Here is a 6,626-nt window from a genome sequence, read left to right on the forward strand (position 1 = left end):
TATACATATATTGTGCTTTTTACGAATATAAAATTATACTCTGCATTTCGTCTGCAGTCACTTTTTTCCCACTTACTAACCTACTGTGAACATTTGTCATGTTGCTAAGTATTTCTCTGCAATCTTTCCCTTAATGGCAACATAGGATTGATTAAATAAAAATAAAGCCTAATCTAATACAATAACATGTTATTGAATAGTGAGATGATTTCAATTTTATACCTTACAATGGGCACTCTAACATAGTCTCGTTTGCATAAATCATTTTTTATCTTTAATGAAACAAGAAGTAAATGTATACATGATCATTTTATTTTCGGTTTCATTCGGATTATCTAGGGGATTATCTATTTTCTTTTCTTTTTGTTCAAAGACACACCTCTTGGGGCGCCTGGGTGGCGCAGTCGGCCAAGCGTCCGACTTCCGCCAGGTCACGATCTCACAGTCCGTGAGTTCGAGCCCCGCGTCGGGCTCTGGGCTGATGGCTCGGAGCCTGGAGCCTGCTTCCGATTCTGTGTCTCCCTCTCTCACTGCCCCTCCCCCGCTCATGCTCTGTCTCTCTCTGTCCCCAAAAGAAATAAACGTTGAAAAAAAAATTCAAAGAAACACCTCTTGGGTGTATTTATCATCCATCCGTCATTTAGCCAAGCTTCAAGGGGGGTTAAGCTAAGTGAGTCAAAGATAAAAGTCAAGGACACGGTAAGATTCCAGGAGCTGATGAGAACATTTGTTGCCTATATCATCATTATTATTAATATTTTAGTGAAATTAATGGTCTGTTCTTCTGGCCACATCAAACTTTCTGAGAATGCTAACCTATTCTGCAAGAGGCAAACCATCACGGCTATGTCATCTACCTGCTTACAGAGTACAAAGTTTAATATGGGACTGATAAATAAATATTGTCGATTATATTACCCCAACGTTAATTTATTTATTTTGCCTTCTCCGTGTGTCAAGTAGAGAGGCCGGACAGAGTTTCTTACTACTATTGGACCTGACCATTTCTCCTTGTTCCGTAACGTTTTTCTGCATTATCTGCTGCCATGATATATTCAGAACCTATTATAAATTCATTGCAGATTGAGACTTCAAATGGTTACCTTGGCTTTCTTTGTCCTATTCATTATTACTTGACATCAATTCCGCTCAGCCATATGCTAATATTGCTAACCCTACTTTATGTGTCTGAACTTGCCCAAGATATTGCTGCCCAAACTTTTATTTATTTACTTATTTTTACCTTTTTGCACTCCTTGAATATAGCAAACACTACGGGGCTGCTGTAGCTCTGTCCTTCTGAGCAGGCTGTGTACTATTTATACTAATCAGAACTGATTCGTTTTACTGAAAGAAAAATGCCCATAAAAATTCTGTCATGGCCCTCGTACAAACATAGACACGAACGCGCATTAAATATGTTCTCGAACTCACGAAGGAACCGGACAGATGTCATCACCAGTTCAAAAGAGAATGTGGAGAGCAGGCACATTTATTGATCAGGAATATTGACATGGATGTGCAGATGGGGGCAAAATGGTTTTGGGGGGCTGTGGGGAGGCAGTTCAGCAGATCAGCTCGGGACAGAATTTGCATGTTTATAGATAAGAATGAATTCGCACTGATATCAGTTACCTACAATTTACAGTTCTAAAATGACTCAAACAAAAGGAGAGGCTAGAATTAGTTAACCTGGAAGGGCGTGCTCTATGGAAACAAGGCATAGATTTCCAGTAAAGCACACATTTTCCTACCATTTTCTTCCTGTCACTTTTGATAATTTCGGTTTTTTTCAATCCTTCCTCGCTGTTTTATTTTCTATTTTCTTCAAGTGATTTTTCTCCCTCTCTTCCCTCTACTTATTTATAAGAAATTACTCTCCCACTGGTTATATTTTTCAACCATGTATAGAAATGATTTTCCTCTAATTATTAACTTTAAGTGGAAACAGATTTCTTACATGAGAAAATGACAACTTTTTTGTGATACACTCCAGGATTTGAGGTCTAGTTTCTTGCTTATATTATATTACATATATATATAATTAATAATATAATATAATTAATTATATAATTATAATCAATAATTATATAGTCTACTTATAATTAATAATCTTATAAATAATATAATTATAATTAATAATCATATAAATAATATAATTATTAACACTTATTATTTCCTTAATTTACCATTAAACTTTATGTTTTTTTGGTAATAGCCCTCATCTCTCTGAAGTTTATTACTTCTTTTTTCTTGAGTGTGTGTGTTATGTGCATGTGTGTTCATCTTGTAATTGTTAGAAAATTTTGTGCATATTTTTAAAAGAAAGCGTACATGCACTTTTTGTTTTGTGGGCTTTTGTATCTCCAATAAAATGTTTCTGTTATTTTTGAATGTGAATAAAGCCTAGCTATAGTATAGACATCTTCAGTTATAATCTCCCCTCCCACCTCCACCCCCTGCCATTTAAAACTCTTAGGAAATCACTTCATAGACTTCTGGTGATTTGTAGTACAGAGGAAATATCTGAGGCTAGATGGGTTTTATTTTTTCTTTTGTAGACAACTAGTCTTTTCTGCCTAGATGCATGTCAGATTGATGTTTATTTTCATCTTGAAGTTTAAGACTTTCATCAGAAGGCATCCATTCTTTGAATTACTTTTATTAATATTTTCTGGGGTTTGTTGATCTCACTCAGTTTGTATAACCAGAACTTTGTCCACTAGCCCGGCCAAATGTTATTTATTTTTTTTCAAATATTGCTTCCCTTCTATCTATTCTGACATCCCCTTCAGTAACACATGCTCTCTCTAAGCCAGGTCTCAGAAATGCATCCTCTAAATTACTTACCTCATCTCATTGTTCTAATTCTTTGTCACTTACCTCTGCATTCTGGGAGATTTTTATCAAGCATATATTGCATAACCTTGATTTGATTTACTATGGTGTTATTTCTACTCCTACTGCATTTTCAAACTCTGTTCTTAAGTATTTACTTTAAAATAAGGGTGTTTTTTGTAACTCATTTGAAATTTCTGCTTGCCTCTCACCTCAATTCCAATTTCAAATCTGTTTATTATATTATCATCTCATCTTGCAAGTTTATTTTATAAAACTCATGGTTTTCCAATATTTGCAAAACCACAAACTAGTTTATAAAATATATTTGTTTTTTTCAATGACTTTTGTCAAATATGTTTTTCTGCATAAATACTATGATCCAAGTTGTGTGTGTGTGCATGTGTGTGCATGCATGTGAAGTGATGTGATGTGTGTGTGTGTGTGTGTGTGTGTGTGTGTATTTGTATGTATTCAAAAAGCTAAAACCTAAGACTGGAGGAAAAGAACAAAAGGAGCCCAGCAAGATAATTAGTAACACATAACCCTGGAAAGTATCATCCTTGATTATTCTAGGTGCTTCTGAAAATAGAACTGCAAGGGGGAAAAAAAAACATACACAAAATAAGGCTAAAAACAGGAGAAATGTTGAAAATCTTTGTAAGAATTTCTTCTGACACTCCATTTATTCAACCAAGCCCTAGAGGACCATTCCTGGTAAGATTATGTCTCTGCAGAGACAAAACCAGTGAGAATCCAGGATCAGAGTCCTCGGACATAGCTGAAGGTAAAGGTGAGATATCATCCTGAAAATGGAAATGGGAGGCCAGGCAAACCACACGAACTAAGCTAGGAGACCACCCCCCCAAACCCATAAGAGAGAGTGGAGGCTTCCTCTCTAAAAATAGCACCCCTCCCCACCCAAAAAAAGACCATCGATAATGATACTCCAAGGCTACCAGCTGACAAGCCCTGCACAGGACAATTTTAATTTCCATTTTACATACAAACATACGGCCAAAGTTCACCACACATTTGAGAAAAGCCTCTGACAGGAAAGACTGGCTAAAATAAACAAATAAAATACACTTGGAGGAAACAAAGACAATGAAGCAAGCGGAAAAAAATGTTTAGAAAAAATTTTAGATAGTATTAATAGTCTCAAAGTAGTCAGAGAAGGTTTTTGTATCACGAAATGACAACACGCTGGCCTTTTTAAAAGCAACTTTCAGAGAACAAGTAAATAAAAAATGTTTTAAAAGATGAGAAGATAGTGGAGGAAATCCCCAGAAAGTGAAGCAACCACACAAGAAAAGATGCAAAATAGGAGGGAAAACATTAATACAATCAGAGGCATCTAAGAGGACCAACGTGCAAATAACAGAAGAAGGAAAATAAAAGAAGATCAAGAAATTATTAAAGCGGTAACACAATAAAAGTTGCCGTCTCCAAATAAAATGGGTTTCCAGATTATGAAAGTCCAAGTGCCCAGCATATCAAATAAACCAACTACAGGAAACGTCTTTGTGCAATTTCAGAATACTGGAGATAATGAGAAGAGCCTAAAGGTTCCCAAAGAAAAATAATAAGTCATTTGAGAAAAGTGGCAGATAAAAATAGCATTTGAGTTAGCAACATCAGCAGCTAAATGGTGAAGGAGGAAGGTCTTCCAAATCCTGTCAGCAATTATTTCCAAGTCAGAACCCCAATTCCAGCCAAATTATAAATCAAATATCAAAGCCAAATGAGAATCATTCCAGGCTTTCAAGGTCTCTGAAAATGTTTCTTCTATGCTCCTTTTTGCAGAAAGTCATTTGTACATGCGCTCCATCAAAAACAAAGGAGCAAGCCACAAAAGAGAAAAACATAGAAATCTGAAAACTAAAGGTCTCATACAGTTAGAGACTAAGGTAAATGTAGAAACTGGCGAAGGGATATCCCAAGACAACATCTGTGCAGGAAGCCTAGAGAGAGAGAGAGAGAGAGAGAGAAAAAAATGGAGTGCCCAGGAGCTATATGTCAAAACTGTTTGACTCTCATTAAGGAGATTTACTTTTCATTCAGAAAACTTGGCAATAAGTTAGTTATAGACAGAGAATCTAAGCAAACAAACAGAGGGGAAGCAATTGTCAACTCCAGACAAAACAAAAAGTTGTACAGGAAAAAGAAAATGATACAAATGATACATAAGTGGCTCCACTGTGAACATTATTTACATAATTACAATAATGTAAATAGAGTGTCATTGTGATTATAATGAGAAATGTGGGAGGAAGAACCTATCTCCTATAGTAAGAAATAATATCTGAAAAACTAATTTCTGAAAACAATGGCATTAGGTGTGAGTTAAATGTATAGGTAGCTACTGAATGATTGCCTTAGAGGAATGAGAATTGGCGACCAGGAAAAGGAGCCTGGCGTGGTACGACTTTCAGCTGGCCTTTGAAACTACTACTAAATATATTACTTTGGTAAAAAAAAAAAATTAACTTTAGATTTACAGTAAGCGCAACCTAAAAGGATTGTACTCAAAGTACGTTTTTCCTTCAGATTTTATTTAAACTGTACACCCATTTCTCTGGGGCTCAAAATTATTCACAGGACCCATCTTTTCCCCCTCATTTCTTATATTAGAACAGTAAAAAGCTTATTCAAGACTGGTGTTTCCCTTAGAAAAAGGGTGGGAGTTTCTCCTTGGCTTGCGTTTGGAGGGCACCTTTCGGATTTTCACGGTGAGGGGCTTGAAGAGCACAGGAACAGAGATGAGGTCTGGAGGTGCTGGCAGGGTTGAGGGAAGGGGTTTCGACACAACGATTTCTTCCACATCCAAGGTTAGACCGGCCGTGGGGCAGCTTCCTTCTAGGAGCAGGAATGATCTCCTCGACTGTTCAAGAGAGTTCCTTCACGTTCTTTGTCAGCCCTCTGCTTCCAGGGCCCTAAGGCCCAGGCCCAGTGCTCCAGGCAGCTCTGCATCTCATCGGGGGAGAACTGCGCCTTCCCAGGGAGCTTTTCCTCTGTAACTGATGCCGCCGCACAGGCTGGCATTTTAACGGGACTGCCCACATCCGGGAATCTGCAGGTCAGATTTCTTCACGAAGCTCCCTGCTGCATCACTTAAGATCATTTCAGCCTAAGAAAATGACTTTTCCAGAGCTGCTGCCACCAGGGCTTCTGGAGGCTTCTGCTCAGTTCATCCAGCCTCCCAAATGTCTCACCTCGCTTCTGCTGACAGTGGGGGGAGAAAGAGGCTCCAAATGCTGCTTTCTCCATCATTTTACACCTTTCTCTGCCTCCAGGCCGGCCTCTCTCGGTTCTCAAGTTGCCCGTAAGAACCAACATGTCTTCCTCTTACGTCTCACAGAGTCACAAAACTCCCTGGCAAATTAAATAGTATTCCACCTCGAGGGGTCCTTTGTTCGGACCTTGGTTGAATCGAGTAGGAATTGCTCATGGTTTCTGACATTTGAATAATAGCTCTATTTCCCAGCTGTCGATGTGGACGAACATTTTATTCATGAATTTTAAGTTTGTCTACATCTTTTTTCACAGAGAGTTGGTTATCTAACGATTAATGTCAGCATAAGTTGGGAGACAGTAAGTATCTGTCTGAATTAGGTTGCGTTGCATGTCACAGAGAACCCCAAACAAGGGAAACGTTTATCCCCCCCTCACATGAAGAAGTCAGGAAGTAGGCATCCTGACCTGAGATGGCAATTCTTTTCATCTCATTGCTCTGCCAGCCCCAGAAAGTGGTGCTGCGACTCATGGCCCAAAATGGCTGCTAAGAT

Source organism: Herpailurus yagouaroundi, unplaced genomic scaffold (genome assembly GCF_014898765.1).
Source record: "Herpailurus yagouaroundi ecotype Mexico unplaced genomic scaffold, PumYag 160, whole genome shotgun sequence".
Lineage (NCBI taxonomy): Eukaryota > Metazoa > Chordata > Mammalia > Carnivora > Felidae > Herpailurus > Herpailurus yagouaroundi.